Source organism: Pseudorasbora parva, chromosome 21 (genome assembly GCF_024679245.1).
Source record: "Pseudorasbora parva isolate DD20220531a chromosome 21, ASM2467924v1, whole genome shotgun sequence".
NCBI lineage: Eukaryota > Metazoa > Chordata > Actinopteri > Cypriniformes > Gobionidae > Pseudorasbora > Pseudorasbora parva.
Genome location: NC_090192.1, coordinates 3,154,119 through 3,171,857, shown reverse-complemented (window position 1 = coordinate 3,171,857; position 17,739 = coordinate 3,154,119). Strand labels below are relative to the sequence as shown.

The 17,739-nt window shown below is 36.3% G+C and overlaps 1 long non-coding RNA gene across 1 annotated transcript in view; it reads right to left on the bottom strand.

Moving 5' to 3' along the window:
* Positions 1-258: 258 nt before the first annotated feature.
* Positions 259-17,739, bottom strand: part of LOC137055906 (uncharacterized) — a 105,319-nt gene continuing 87,838 nt past the window's right edge. The window contains exons 2-3 of the long non-coding RNA XR_010900120.1: positions 5,478-5,551; positions 259-1,245 (exon numbers count right to left, since the gene is read on the bottom strand). This is a non-coding gene — a long non-coding RNA (uncharacterized lncRNA). The remainder of the gene's footprint in view (positions 1,246-5,477; positions 5,552-17,739) is intronic.

The following is a 17,739-nucleotide window of genomic DNA, read 5'->3' as shown; positions in this document are numbered from 1 at the left end:
GGTATCTTAATGTGAAGTAACCATCCCAAAGAATAAAGAAATACTGCATGCATTGAACATTACCATCTCTTGATATGTAAACATCACAAGCTTTCCCTAAACTAAACACACAAACCCACCCAATGATATACGAATAATTGCGCAAATACTGTTCAAACTCTTTTACAATATTTTTGTCATTGTCTGCCAGTAGTTTATGATGTCAACATTCAAAATGACAACTGAGCATAATGATGATCCACATTGAATAAATGATGGAAACGATTTGATTTATTGTGCTCCATCGACCAAAAATCTCAAACATTACGGTTGGTGAAAACTAATTAACCAGATACAAAGCCACAAATGATGGTTTTGTGTATTACAAAGCAACCTAAAAAACATTTCAGCTCTGTTTGCAATGACCATAAAACCCTTACAAGGAGATACAAATATACATTTACAAGCTCATCTTTGCTTTGTGATGATGTTGTATTTCAAAGTCTAATGCGGGAGGCTGTTTTTTTAAGTGTTCTTGCCAACATCTGACTCACGTATTTACAAATTCAGTGTAGAAGCAAAAACATAGAGGCCTGACGTTAGTAGATTTGGCCCCAAACGCTGCCCTCCACGGCTGTACGACTGTAGAGCGTAAATGACCAATGCTTCACCGCTAGACACTAATCTTAGAGGATCAACGTATAGGGAAGGGCTTCCTCATCACAGACGACCCATGAAGGACACTTGAAGCACAGCGATAAAGCCATCTGGACCCCAAAACAGCCAGCAGCAAGAGTTTGAAAAGCAGCTACGGTCCAGACGTAGCCAAACAAACATAAACCAGATGGACTGATGTGGGATTTGAGAAGAAAGGGGGGCTCAGAAAGAGAAAAGGGTGTCTCTCTCCTTACACCATCACTTTTACAAACAACTGGAGGCACATACAGATGTTCAAGCGCTTCCAAACCACTGCTCACAAAAAGCTGGGAGGCCGAGGACAACCGAACATTCTCCAGACGGGTAAAATCTCTCGCGAGATGAGCGCTTTGACAGTCTCCAAAGTGTTGCACTGGATAGATCTCCGTGGGATAATGAACAGCGAGAGGTGTTAGCATAGCAGTTGTGTTTGTTCCAGAAATACTGCTAATATTCCAGGCCACGTTGTGTGTTTGATGCAGCAGGACAGGTGGACGGCACTTTGATGAGTGACGAGGCTGTCTTCCACGCTTCTTCATGTGACGGATGAAACCTTTTGCATTTTGCTACCTGTAACACAGAGGAAAACAGTCAAGGGAAATCTGCATGCTATTTTAGACTGTGTGAATATGTGTGTTTGTGTTTCTTGTTATGAAACTGTGGTTGGGTTTCCTGATATAAATCTTATCTGAAATGCCTTTGCCAATGTGCATTTTGTAAGCAGCTGGTGTTTCTTCAACTAGGGGAAGTTTTATGTTCGAGGTGTTGATATTAATTAAAACTAGCAGAAATGTATCATAAATGTAGTCCACACAACTTTAGCATACTATGCATATGCATACAAACCCGATTGAAAAAAAAAAAGTTGAGACACTGTACAAACTGTGAATAAAAAAGGAAAGCAATAATTTACAAATGTCATAAACTTATATTTTATACACAATAGAATATAGATAACATATCAAATGTTGAAAGTGAGGCATTTTGAAATGTCATGCCAAATATTGACTCATTTTGGACTTCATGAGAGCTACACATTCCAAAAAAGTTGGGACGGGTAGCAATAAGAGGCCAGAGAAGATAAATGTCCATATAAGGAACAGCTGGAGGAACAATTTGCAACTTATTAGATCAATTGGGAACATGATTGGGTATAAAAGAGCCTCTCAGAGTGGCAGTGTCTCTCAGAAGTCAAGATGGGCAGAGGATCACCAATTCCCCAATGCTGCGGCGAAAAATAGTGGAGCAATATCAGAAAGAGACAGAGTTTCTCAGAGAAAAATGGCAAAGAGTTTGAAATTATCATCATCATCTACAGTGCATAATATAACATTCCTATTCCTAAACTTGAGCAACTTGTCTCCTCAGTCCCCAGACGTCTGCAGACTGTAATACAAAGAGGAGAAGACGCCACACAGGTGTAAACATGGCCTTGGCCCAACTTTTTTGAGATGTGTTGATGCCACGAAATTTAAAATCAACTTATTTTTTTCCCTTAAAATTTTACATTATCTAGGTTTAAACATTTGATGTGTCATCTATGTGGTATTCTGAATAAAATATTGAAATTTGAAACTTCCACATCATTTTTTCATTCATTGCATTCTGTTTTTATTCACAATTTGTGCAGTGTCAATGGATGGATGGATGGATGGATGGATGGATGGATGGATGGATGGATGGATGGATGGATGGATGGATGGATGGATGGATGGATGGATGGATGGATGGATGGAATGACAAAGGATAGAGAGAGAGAGAGAGAGAGAGAGAGAGAGATAGATAGATAGATAGATAGATAGATAGATAGATAGATAGATAGATAGATAGATAGATAGATAGATAGATAGATAGATAGATAGATAGATAGATAGATAGATAGATAGATAGATAGATAGATAGATAGATAGATAGATAGATTCAACTGTGGGCTAACATGATGAGTTTCACACAGCAGGACTCTCATGCTCTGCAGTGGAACAGTCGCTTAAGAGAAGGGCTTGTTCCGTCGGATTTCTTTTGTCATGCTAACTGTAACCTTTTAAAGCTCATTGACTGCAGGTAGCACAGAGAAACAATAGGATACAGTAGCATCCTCCTCTAGAGTTACTGCACAGCACTGCTGACCTGCCAGAATCCTGCACTCCCACAGTCCTCGTCTTCCACTCTGTGGGTGCAAATAAAGCTGTCCAACTATGACATCACGGCTAGTCATTTGTTTTCTGTACATTGCCATGGTGATGCGACCGTAACTGGCGAGATGGCAGCGACCGCAGAGATGAAAGACAGCATTAGCAAAGCGGATGGAGACGAGCACTAAGATCTGTCAGAATCTCTTTTCATTTGGCCTTTGATTTTCACATAAGCTCTTCTGAAAAGATCAGTGAAACTATGAACAGTCACGCTGACCTCCTGCTTCACTTCAAAAAGTAAATTCCTTAACATTATCAACAAATATTTGCATCATGTGCATCAAACTATAAACTGTTATGAATCTTAAAATATCATAAATGTATTACAATGCCAAATATTAACCTGACTGTCATGGCGAGGCTTTAATGCAAGTCAGAAAAGCCCTGTTTGGCTTCCTATATATATATAAAATGTTATATATATAATAATGTTATAAATATATATATATATATATATATATATATATATATATATATATATATATATATATATATATATATATATATATATATATATATATATATATATATATATATATATATATATAAATATGCACATTTTAAGTAATGTGCAGTTATTACATTAGGAGTTGCTGCAATCATCATATCGTTGTCATCTTTATATATATACCTGCCTGCAGTTGAATCTATCTATCTATCTATCTATCTATCTATCTATCTATCTATCTATCTATCTATCTATCTATCTATCTATCTATCTATCTATCTATCTATCTATCTATCTATCTATCTATCTATCTATCTATCTATCTATATATATATATATATATATATATATATATATAGATCAAGGAGTATTTCATCATATATATATATATATATATACCTGCTACCTGCAGTTGAATCTATCTATCTATATATATATATATATTATATATATATATATATATATATATATATATATATATATATATATATATATATATATATATATATGATGAAATACTCCTTGATCAATTTTCACTTGAGTAAAAGTGAAATGGATGGATGGATGGATGGATGGATGGATGGATGGATGGATGGATGGAAGGAAGAGAGAGGATGGATGGATGTGAATGGACCACTGCATTAGCCGATAAACTGTGATCAGATGATTTGTGAACCAGTAAAACTCAAAATAATAATTTGTTCATGGATTGCCATGATGTTTTGGAATGGATCTTGATTTCTTCAGATCGAAACATTGGGGAACAACATTTGCATTGTGCTTTAGAATGCAGAGATTTAAAAGTTTCTTTGAACCTTTAAGGCCTTTTCACACCAATACTAATGTCCGGTTTACTTACAAATAGAGAAATATACTCACTGTAAAAAAATATTTTCAAAAAAGTTACCTGGTTGCCTTAAAATTTTGAGTTCATTGCAACTAATAATTTGAATTAATACGATGAACATTTTTGAGAATCGACAACCTTTCTCCAAATATTATTAAAAGATTCTGTAAGTATATTGGGTAAGTGTGTGTGTTTTATTTCTGATGATGCAGTGAAACATGCCAAATTACACTATTTTCACAAATTTTTTATGTGGATTAGCGGTTTAAAAGTTATTAAACATTTTAGAACGATAGTTATTTTTAGCTGCAAGCGTCTGTCTCTGTCTTTAAGGGTTAATAATTTAAATTATATATTTTAAACGATAAGCCCAATTGGTAATACTTTAGTATGGGAAATATTCACTATTAACTACGACTTTTGCCTCAATAAACTCCTAATTTACTGCTTATTAATAGTTAGTAAGGTAGTTTTTGTAGTGTTTAAGTTTAGGTATTGGGTAGGATTAAGGGATGTAGAATAAGGTCATGCAGAATAAGGCATTCATATGTGCTTTATAAGTGCTAATAAACAGACAATATCCAAGTAATATGCATGCTAATAAGCAACTAGTTAAAAGTTAATAACTGAACCTTAAAATAAAGCGTTACCGACCAATTTACCCCCCCCCCCCCCCCACACACACACACACACACTTCCCCACATTCCCCAATGTTCTAATCACACTGGTGTGATCGTACACTTCAAAGGGGTAATTATCAAATATAAAAATATTATTTTTGTCGTTTGCAAACTATATTCAGATCCATTTGGCTCAAAAATATGAGTGGAAACGTACGGTTTGATTTGGCATAAATTCATAATTATGACAGTAAGACATTTTTAGCTCATCTTAAATTTGCCTTTTTATCTCATAATTGACTTAGCATGTTATAATTTCGACTTTGTAAGACAATTTCGACTTGTGACAATTATGATTAACCATCTTTTAAGACAATAAATAAATAAATACGGCAGAATTTAAACTTTCCAGCTTAAATTGGAGCAGGATCAGAGCTGGGCATGTGAGACAGAGGCTGATAACATTTGATTCTGCTGCATTCTTTCCCTCGGGTTCACGGTTGGATAGACATTATAGTCCTGGATCCTCTGCTCTCCTAAGTGAGATCGAGAGCACTTGAGCGATAAATTCAGGCTTTGTAAATCTACACAGATTTTATTTACTGTAGATCCTCCATAAGCATCCTGTGAGACCAGCATATGTGTTCATGTGGGAGAGTTTATTTGATGAAACAACATAAACATGATTTTTTACCAGACAAATGTCACTCCATCTGGACAGATGACAGCATGCTGAAGCGTCCCATCGTATTTGGGCTGATGGTGCCTCTGAAACAAAACAGACGAGGTCCAGTCAGATCTGAGACACTGAGTCAACAAGAAAAAGATCTATTCAATCGAATTCATGACGTTTAGTCTTTTTTTTATCTGGTTAGGTCATCATTTCTAATCTCATGAGGCAAGTCGTTAAATATGATCTTTTTATATCTGGTACGTCTATTGTTAATGTTTGGGGTTGGAAGTTTTCAAAGAAGTCTTTTCTGTGCACCAAAGCTGCATTTATTTCGTCAAAAATACACTGTAAACCCAAAAAGTTGGCAAAACTAAAAAAAAGAAAAAAAAGTGGCAGTTACATTTTTTTTTAAAGCTCCACTGTGTGATATTTCCCCCCATCTAGTGGTGTAAAGGTTTATGACCATCCAGTGAATATTAGTTTCTGTTCCTCTCAATTCTGATTTCGTTTTAACTCCTACGGTGGCTGATTTAGTCCAAGATTAACACGGCAATCCCCCTCTTCACATTCGACACGGTGCCATCGAGTGTTAAAACGCGAAAGGTGAAGCTTGAATTTACGGGTATGTCCCTCTTTGGCTACTGTACTTTCAAGATGGAGGAGCAACATGGCGACCGGCATTCGAACCCCTCACCCGTATGTATTTTCACTGGCATATTATAAACGTACGAGAATACTTTATTACTTGAAGGAAGTAAATATACATTAATGAGCACATATATTTTTGAAAGAACTAAGTGTTTTTAGCTAGGAATAAACTAAAAAAGTTACACAGTGTAGCTTTAAGAAATTCAAAGTTTAAGAAGAAATTTAATTTTATTTTTTATTTTTTTGTACTCATACATTTGAATTGCTCCAAACTTGAATTGTTTGACTAAGCTAATTCATATATTTAACTTAAATCCTGTCAATTGGTGAAACATCGCCTCAACAGAAGAAGAACAACGCCTATCTCACTGTCTGTTTAGCCCCGCCCACCGATTCACGCATGTTACACAGGCCTAGTGTTAGCCAGACCGTGCTACCAAGCAATAAACATGCCATTGAGGATTGCCTGGGCTCGATAGTTATGCAATATGTAAGTCAGTGTGTTCATTCTAATGGCTGATCTGAAATCTGATGATTCATGTACAGGCAGATCTTTGTCTGTGTCAGTAAATCAAACCAATAAACGTCCACTTGCGATGTTTCTCAAATGCGCTTTTAGAAGAATGGTCAAAAATTCTTAAACCTAAACCTTGTGGAAAACCTTCCCAGTAGAGCTGAAGCTGTTAGAGCTGCCAATGGTGGGCAAACTCCATATTTTTCAGGAGATCTGCATGGAGGAATGGGCCAAACTACCAGCAACAGTGTGTAAAAACCTTGTAGTGACTTACAGAAAACGTTTGATCTCTGTCATTGCCAACAAAGGGTATATAACAAAGTATTGAGATGAACTTTTGTTATTGACCAAATACTTATTTTAAACCCTACGGATTAGGAATGGGATGGCATTAAAGTTCATGTGCATGTAAAAGCAGGCCTCCCAAAACTTTTGGCAATATAGGCATGGTAAAATTGTATTTATTCCTGCAATCAAAGCCACATTTATTATCATTACACCGGTCTTAAGTGCACATGATCCTTCAGAAATCATTCCAATACGATGATTTGCAACTCATTAAACATTTATCATTATTATCACACTGAAAAAAAAGGTGTGTTGGAGTTACATGATTTAATCATGTACATCGGTTTCACATGATTCAATTAAGTTAAACAAACATAATTTGTTCACATAACTTTAACATCATGGAATGAAGTCATTTTTAAGTAACCCAATTGAGTAGTCTCAAAATGATTTTAAAATGGCTTCCTAACAACATGGTGTGCACAGGAGGGCTTGAGACCCTGACTCTTTAATCAAATCACATGCTTATTTTGTTTTTAGCATATTTTAGTGGTCACTTGACTGATTTATAAGACTGCACAAGCTAATTATCATTCTGTTAGACAGCAATAGCACATAATGAACATGTCAAGTGCTATGTATGAAATTCTCTTTAATGAGAATAATTTAATGTCTCAGTCCACAGTATAAGCAATCGCTCCGCTCTTCTCCACTGTGGTAACCCAGTATAATTTGAAGGATTCTAATTAAACAATATAAAGTCTCCCCCTTATCTAATTTTGCCCCAAAAAACACATAAAATAACACTTAAGTTCAACATTTTTACTCTTTTCGTCAAGTCCCACAGCATGCTGGGAACTACAGTTTCAGCAAAAATCATGCTCGAGTACTTGATTGGTTCACATTAACCCCAAATAATGTAATCTAGTAGATTGCACATTTAAGAGAATTACATTAATTGAAAGCAAAGAAATCGTGTTTAGAAGAGAAACACAATTTTGTTGCGTAGATTGCAAATAATAAGATTACATAAATTGGACAATGTGTGTTTTCCTTTTTTTTTCAGTGAACTTCAGGTTTTTCTGGAAACCATGATGCGTTTAATTTTTCTTGATTCTTTGATGAATAAAAAGCATTTATTTGTAACGTCACAAATGTCAGTTTTTAATGAATCCTTGCTGGGATTTTGAAAGAAAAAACTGACCTCAAACTTTTGAATATCTGTATTAGTTTTCATGAAAGATAGTTTGTCTCCTGACTCGGTCCAGCCACTGCCGTCATGATCTTTTTGATAAGGTCATCATATCAGCCAGACTGCTTCTGATAAACTTGATAAACCCAATTGACCACTGCTACCCTAATACAAAAACATAACTTACCCTACAATTCTCCAACCCCGTCCAATCCTCCTCCGACTCTGACATCACAGCTGTCTCAGAGACAACAGAGCCTCCCTCTTTTATTCCGAACAGATGGAAAAACAAATAACAGATCCAGTATGATTCTGTAGCCAAGCAGAACCAGCCCTCCACTCCCAGCGACATGTCAATTATCACTGATAAATATCTCTTTCCTCTAATCGCTCCAAACAGAGGCCGCTCTCGTATCGCACTCATGGCTGCTCACTTTATTATCTGAATAACGAATATTTACCTGAATATGAACGAATCATTATAAAACATTGTGAACATACAGCAGATGGTCTGCAGAGGGTGAACCACCGCTACACATGGAGATAAAAACTACACCAATCCTTACCGCAGCAGAAAGCAGTGTCATGCATTTTATAGACAATAGGATAAAACTGCACTTGATTATACATTACTCAAACAATATAAATAATCAAGTCAATCGGCTCGATTCAGTTGCAATATAAAGACTATAAATAGCACAAAAATGTGCATGCTTCAAAAAAATAATTTATCCATTCCTCCATCCATTCTTCTCACTTACTCACTTACTCACAGAATATCCTAGCATCTGCATAGCAACACCCTAGCAACCACCCAGAATACCTCAGCAACCACATAGCAACACATTAACAACCACCCAGAGCACCCTAACTAACAACTGCATAACAACACATTAGCAACCACCCAGAATACCCTGGAAATAGCATAGCAACACCCTAGCAACCACCCAGAATACCTTAGCAACCACATAGCAACACATTAGCAACCACCCAGAATACCCTGGAAATAGCATAGCAAAACCCTAGCAACAGCCCAATTACCATAGCAACCGCTTAGCAACACCTTAGCAACCACCTGATTACCTTGGCAACCAAAAAGGAAACACCCTAGCAACTGCTGAGAAATCCAGAGTACTGATCAAACTTTCTCAAGCCAACTTAAAGTTTGTCTCAACAAATGTTTGTATAAAGTTGCATCTACAATTGCAATCAAACATAAACTACCAATCAAACGCTTGAGGTCAGTATGAATTTTTTTTTTTTTTTTTATAAAAGAAATTCATAAATGTTTCTTGTGACACTGAAGACTGGAGTATTGAAGCTGAAAATAGCATTTTTTAATCAAGTAAATGCAGTCTAGGTGAGCATAAACATTAAACATTCATAAACATTAAAATCATAAATATTCCAACCTTTTGAACAGCAGTGTACGTCAGATTATAGATACAGCAAAGTTTGATGCTCTGGCTTATTTTGGCTGAGACAAATATACTAATAAACTGGCCAAGCTGAATGTTGTGCAATATTAACAGTTCTTGTTTATTAAACTTTGAAGCAATATCAGACCCACAAACATGCCCTAATCACAACAACAGCACAACTGTTATGCATCAGATATGCATATTATATAGCATAAACAAATAATCACAGTAACCATGTTCACAAATAGATACTTTATCACTAACAACTCCACATTTATTGGCAGCATAATCATCTCTCAGCACACTCACATAAGCGCTGCGTTTATCCCAATCACCTTCACGCCCCACTAGCAGATGGTGCTTAATGCCTCATTGAGAAATTACAGTCATTTTAATAAGTATCTCCTGTAAGAATAGACATTATTCCTGGAAACTAATGACTCACCTCATGAGTCATAAAGGAAACTGCAAAAGTAGTTATCAGAGGGGAAAAAAAATCTTTATTTTTTATGTAATAAGAAAGAATAAGACAAAAGACATGATTGGAGTCTACTGGTCAATGCAAATGGGAGTTTAATAACAAAATATGAATTCTTAATAAAAAACAGAATTCTCCTTTTCAAGACAAAAACGTTTTGAACTGAAATCTGGCACACACTCGCAAACCGATGACAGATAAAACCGGGAAAAACATTAAAAACTGTTGAAGGACTTCACTTTTTGATATCAAGAACCCGCAAATATTGATGATCTTCTTGCAAATGTAATAGAATTATTATATTCATAAATGAATGTGTGTTCGTCCAACATTTAGTCTGCTTTTCTTTATTTTCATTTGATTGATTTTAACTTCTGCTTTAAAAAATCAATTGTTGTTGTCATGTCACGTTTATATTTTAAGCTTTTCTGCACATAACGTCCAGCCTAGCCTATACATGAACTATATTTGTTTTCATAAGTTCATTTTGCACATTGTTAGGAGGACAACACTGGGTTGGATGAATAACAGAATAATTGGATGATTATCCAATTAAATGATTAACAGATTATTCAATTAATACAATAATCAATAGTAGCAGCCATAATTCAATACTTGGAGATTGTTCAGACTCAGAAGGTCAGTCTGTAGAGAAAATCATAAACAGGTTGCATCCAAAAGTGAAAGTCTTCAAATATCTTCCTCCATTTACAGCAGCGTCATAAACCGCAGTACAACATGTTAACTTTGACAGCCCAAAAAAAACATGTTTTCTTCCAAACTTTCCACAGACACCAGATTGAAAAGCCCTGCTCAACCTCACAGTAAACTTCAAATCACCAGATCCAGATGGACACCCAGTGGAATTTTATCAGGAGGTTTGGCATCATCTTTCTCACTTGTCCTTAAAATGATGTCAGAATTTTCTTAGAAAAACAATTTTGAAACAAATGAAGCTCTCAAAACTCTTGGGCAAAAGCCAAATTAAAACCAAAAACAATGATCTGGAAATCTCTTTGCATCTCCAAAACCCGATGAAGACTTTTACTGATACTCACCCCCCCCCCCCCCCCCCCCCCCCCCCCAAAAAAAAAATGGGTGTTATTTGTTTTATCGTTTTATTAGTACTTTTTTTGTTCACGTTAACTTATACAGTTATTGTAAAATAAAAAGAAACTAACTAACTAACTAACTAACTAACAATAAAATAAATAAATAAACATAAAATCTAAATAAATAAATAATTAAATTATCAAATTGAATAATCAAATAAAATCAAATAAAAATATTAAAAATAAATTAAATATAACAAATACAATAAAATAAAACAATAAAAAAGCATTTAAATCTCCCCAAAAGGCACCCACATCTACATAATATAAATTATAATTTACAATAAATGTACATATATTAAAAAACCAAAAAGCATTGACATTGCACCCTCTGAAGGCCCCTAAAACAGAATGACAAACCTCTTCTGTCTTCTCATTGAAACCTCATCTTTACTCTCTTTACTAAAGTTTGTCTGATATGATGCAATATTGATGTAACTCAACTCGAGCTGATGAGGGTGTGTGTTTGATTAGCTTCCATTTTCCATCTTTATTAAAATGCTCTTCCACAAACTGACATTCTTAAAGTACTGGAACAACTAAGTGGGCTGTATCTTGGGATCAGGGTGTGGAGGACAGCAGGGTGTTGGGATATTAGGGTGCGCGTGGTGAATTCAGTCCTTCAACATCATAATCTAACCATGGAGACCAGCGTTCATAAACAACCATCAGCATAAAGCAGCTATAGCCGGTGTATACACACAGATGTACAGTTTATCCTTCTATTAAAGCAGAACTCAAAGCAGCTAACAAACAATTATAGACTAGGATATATTCTAGTCTTGAACCAGCTTTATATTATATTATATTATATTATATTATATTATATTATATTATATTATATTATATTATATTATATTATATTAATTATATTATATTATATTAAAATATATTATATTATATTATATTATATTAAAATATATTATATTATATTGCATGTGCTCCTGAAAGGAAAGATTGAAACCGTTGACGTATATCTTTATATCTAGTATAAATCAACACATCCATGTGACATTCACTCAATCTTAATTTTAACCCCAAAAATGTGTAAAATGTATCACTTATCATGAAGCCTGACGTCGTCATGCTCAGATTAGTCAGAATATGAGTCTGATTCCTCTCCATTGGGCTGTGATTATGGGGTGTGTTTCAACCGAATTAGGAAAGAAAACGCCCCTGCTCTCAATCGAAAAGACCTACAACCAATCAGAGCAATGGCGTAAAATGGCGCCGGATAGTTGTCAACAGAACTCAACAAGACTCAAGCGCTCTTTGGTGACGTGGATGATTATGTTAATGTTGATCATCTGTCCATCATCGCATAAAGCCCGTCCTGATAATTTGATTGGTCCGTAAAGCTCTAGCTTGACCATAGTTGCGCCACAACAGTGCTCCATTCCAGTTCGTTTTTATCATGCCCTTCACTCGCATACTTCCCTCCGTCTCGTTCACTCGGATGTGCGTCATTGCTTACGTTGCATGAGTGCCCACTACTGGCGGAAACTTTGCAATGGACTGAACTGGAACGCCCTAAGCCCTTGATCACTTGGAATCCACTATGGAGTTGATTTATTATTTTATTTTTTTCCTTTATGAAATTGTTTAATGCAGCATTCTATATGTATATGGATGTGTTTGGGTTGTTTTAAATGTTTTTAAAAATATCATAGAGTTGTTTGTGGTGGGGTAAATTAAATGCGATATGTGGTGACGTCACAATCGCGTTGCATTGTGGTATATGAAGCTGCCTGAAGTGTACATATGAAGTAGACTCGCTCACTCGGTCAAAATCGAGGGAGCAAGGGTCTGTCCATACAAACTTCCCTTGTCCACTTCACGAAGTGGAACGCACTTCAAAATGGCGGCGGGGATTCCCCCGAGGGTAAGTGCAAGTGCGTGTCTTAAAGTGGAGTGGAACGCAGCACAGATCAAGTCCAGACCGAACTTCCTGACCTCAAATGTTGTGGGCGGGGCTAAATTCGGCTGGCATCCAGGCTACTTATCATATGCAACTCGTCCCAAAAAACTTGTTTCATGACCTTTTAAAACGTAGCGTGTGATGGGGCTCTAGAACAGAACACAGAGAACATTGTTATAGTCCCAGATGGTTGTGGTTCATTGGAATCGCATAATGAATTGATAGGGATCAGTCAAGAACGGGTCTGCGCTAATGCTATCTGCTACAGCGAGATCTCGCAGTGCTGCACACTTGTGGAATACAAAAGGAAATGAACACAATTTGTGTGTCTAAATGCCATTTCCATTCAATGCCATGCGCTTTCACAAGTTCAGCTTTCTGTAGTGTGTAATGTTCCTGTTTGAACATGAAAAAGATCTGCAAAGTCACAATGCACAAAATTCTTCTCTGTATCAGTGTCAGAGTTTCTGAACTCCCTGAAACGCCTCCATTGCAGTCGTGAGTTTTCTTCCTGGAACGAACACGTCACAATATTCCTCATTATAATAATTCATACGCAGAATAAGGGGGCAGGGCCTGGTTGTGTTAGTTAGTATTGTGTTGAAACTGGTGGTCATGGTAAGGGGCGAGACATTTCCCAAACATGCCCAAAGCACTTGACCAATCACAACACACTTCTCCAGCCGACCAATCAGAGCACACTGTTTTTTTCTGAAAAAGAGGCTTCATAGAGACAGGAACTAAACAGAGAGTTACTGACAGACTGGGAATAGAGGAGCTGCAACAATATGAAAACTAATGAACACCAATTCTAGCAGAGGTCTAAAACAAAATTAAGACACAATAGGTCCCCGTTAAATTCAGGACATAGGATAAAACAACCCAAGGGACCAGTAAAAAGATAATGGCACGGCACCAGACTGGACCATCCCAGATCGCAAGAAAGCAAGCGAGACTCCTGAGCATTGTGTTGGTCTTGTGCTCCGTGATTAAAGGCAGACCTTGGCCTAAGATCAAGCCTCATGCCCAGCAGGCTGTTACTGTCGGAGCCGTGGACGAACACTGGCCAATGCAGATCGAGCTGGCAGAGTCTGCTAACCCTCCTGAGGAGCCGTAGGCACGTAGCGCTCTGGTGAAACTTCAAAAAAGAATTTGGGGGAAGAGGTTGTTAACACTTGAAAGAATAATGGGTATTGTGTAGGTAAGATTGCTTTGAGGGGGAAATGCTGCTGTATTTATTCACATCGCAAAATACACTACAAGGCCAAAAAGAGTCGCGGTTTGGGTTTAAATTGGCAAATGCTTAAGAGTCTATGCATGGGCGTCGCTAGGCCCTTTTTAGTGGGACTTCAGCCCCCCTAAACTTATGCCTCAGCCCCCCTAAAAAATATGGATAACGATTAACCGTTAAAACATATGAAACTGGCAGGAGGCTTCGGCTTCGTCACGCTTTTTAGTCTGTCTCTCCAATCCGCAGCGGCTCTGAGGAGAGCACAGCATACATCAGAAGCAGAGGTGTGTGTGTGTCTGAATATAATGCTATAGATCTGAATATAATGCCATAGATCTGAATATAATGCCATAGATCTGAATATAATGCCATAGATCTGAATATAATGCTATAGATCTGAATATAATGCCATAGATCTGAATATAATGCCATAGATCTGAATATAATGCTATAGAACTAAATATAATGCCGTAGATCTGAATATAATGCCATATATCTGAATATAATGCCATCGATCTGAATATAATGCCATAGATCTGAATATAATGCCATAGATCTGAATATAATGCTATAGATCTGAATATAATGCCATAGATCTGAATATAATGCCATAGATCTGAATATAATGCCATAGATCTGAATATAATGCCATAGATCTGAATATAATGCCATAGATCTGAATATAATGCCATAGATCTGAATATAATGCTATAGATCTGAATATAATGCTATAGATCTGAATATAATGCTATAGATCTGAATATAATGCCATAGATCTGAATATAATGCCATAAATCTGAATATAATGCAATAGATCTGAATATAATGCCATAAATCTGAATATAATGCCATAGATCTGAATATAATGCTATAGATCTGAATATAATGCCATAGATCTGAATATAATGCCATAAATCTGAATATAATGCCATAGATCTGAATATAATGCCATAAATCTGAATATAATGCCATAGATCTGAATATAATGCTATAGATCTGAATATAATGCCATAGATCTGAATATAATGCCATAGATCTGAATATAATGCCATAGATCTGAATATAATGCCATAAATCTGAATATAATGCCATAGATCTGAATATAATGCCATAAATCTGAATATAATGCCATAGATCTGAATATAATGCCATAAATCTGAATATAATGCCATAGATCTGAATATAATGCTATAGATCTGAATATAATGCCATAGATCTGAATATAATGCCATAAATCTGAATATAATGCCATAGATCTGAATATAATGCTATAGATCTGAATATAATGCTATAGATCTGAATATAATGCCATAGATCTGAATATAATGCTATAGATCTGAATATAATGCCATAGATCTGAATATAATGCCATAGATCTGAATATAATGCCATAGATCTGAATATAATGCTATAGTTCTGAATATAATGCCATAGATCTGAATATAATGCCATAGACCTGAATATAATGCCATAGAGCTGAATATAATGCTATAGATCTGAATATAATGCCATAGATCTGAATATAATGCCATAGATCTGAATATAATGCCATAGATCTGAATATAATGCCATAGACCTGAATATAATGCCATAGATCTGAATATAATGCCATAGAGCTGAATATAATGCTATAGATCTGAATATAATGCCATAGATCTGAATATAATGCCATAGATCTGAATATAATGCCATAGATCTGAATATAATGCCATAGACCTGAATATAATGCCATAGATCTGAATATAATGCCATAGATCTGAATATAATGCCATAGATCTGAATATAATGCCATAGACCTGAATATAATGCCATAGATCTGAATATAATGCTATAGATCTGAATATAATGCCATAGATCTGAATATAATGCTATAGATCTGAATATAATGCCATAGATCTGAATATAATGCTATAGATCTGAATATAATGCCATAGATCTGAATATAATGCCATAGATCTGAATATAATGCCATAGATCTGAATATAATGCCATAGATCTGAATATAATGCCATAGATCTGAATATAATGCCATAGATCTGAATATAATGCCATAGATCTGAATATAATGCTATAGATCTGAATATAATGCCATAGATATGAATATAATGCCATAGATCTGAATATAATGCCATAGATCTGAATATAATGCCATAGAGCTGAATATAATGCCATAGAACTGAATATAATGCTATAGATCTGAATATAATGCCATAGATCTGAATATAATGCCATAGATCTGAATATAATGCTATAGATCTGAATATAATGCCATAGATCTGAATATAATGTCAGCCAATCACAGCAGTTTAAAAGTAACATGTTGCTGGAAAAACACATTGCTCTGACAGGAGAGTTCCTGTTATGCTATTCAAAGAGCATCAGTGCTTTTATTCAGCTTATTCCCCAGTCTTGTTGTAACTCATTGTTCACTGTGCCTCAGCCGATGGAAAAAACACCACTTTATGGCCTACACCTATCTGTATGGCTTACGTCTTGAAGAAATCTCTTAAATCGGAGCTGCTGATATTTAAAGTGGCAGGTGGACATGCAATCCCAGTAACAATCATGTGCCAAACAGCATCCTAATGAGGAGGAAGTCCGCCGTCTGAGGTAATGCTTCCTGGCCAGAAGAACTATCTGCAGAAATCGCCCAAAGTATCCAGCCCATATGCCTGTGGTGACATTTCTGCATCCTGATCACACGCTGCATGTTTCGCGACACTTTCAAAGTGAAATGTCCTGTGAGTGGTGATAAAACTAGTTTTAAGCAATAAGTGCCTCTGCCGGGAGTGTTGTCTAGCAACTCTTAATACACTTCTGAGACTCGGTGGGCGGGGCTTAACATAATGACGGCCGAGTTGCGCTTGCGTGCTTCTAGTAAACACAGAAACTGGCAAACGGAGGTCTTTTGAATCAGCTTTGACCGCGACTCTGGAAGACTTGGAGTTAAGCTTTTCTCTGAGAAAAGAACGGCACTGAAGTCATTCTTAAGAAGGGAAGATGTGTTCTGAGTTTAGCCGACCGGATACGGCGAATGTTTAATCAGTCAGCGAGCTCTGCTTCACCTTCGCTGCTCTGGTTGTCCGACGTTTATCCGCCCCTCGGATTGAGCTGTCAATGGTGAGTTTCCAGACCAAACATCTTGATGTGGCTCTTGCTTGTCCTGCTATCATCCTGCATTTTAAATAAATTTTTTTGATCATCTTGTCACAATGCACTGAGACCGGCTTCTCTTCAAAGCGTACATGTGATGCTGCCTTTGAATTCTGCTTAAAGCAGGCAGCATAACTCATTTTCCTAGCTTTAGAAACAGATCTCGCATCGAGAGCACGTCTATGATGCCTCAGTAGGTTTTGGAACAGGTCAAGCATCTTTCGGCGATCCTCTCAGCTCAGTAAAAGACATTTGAATGATCATTTAATTGTTAAAATGAGCCCTATCCCACTTTGCACGTGTGTCAGTGTGCACCCACATGGCCAGA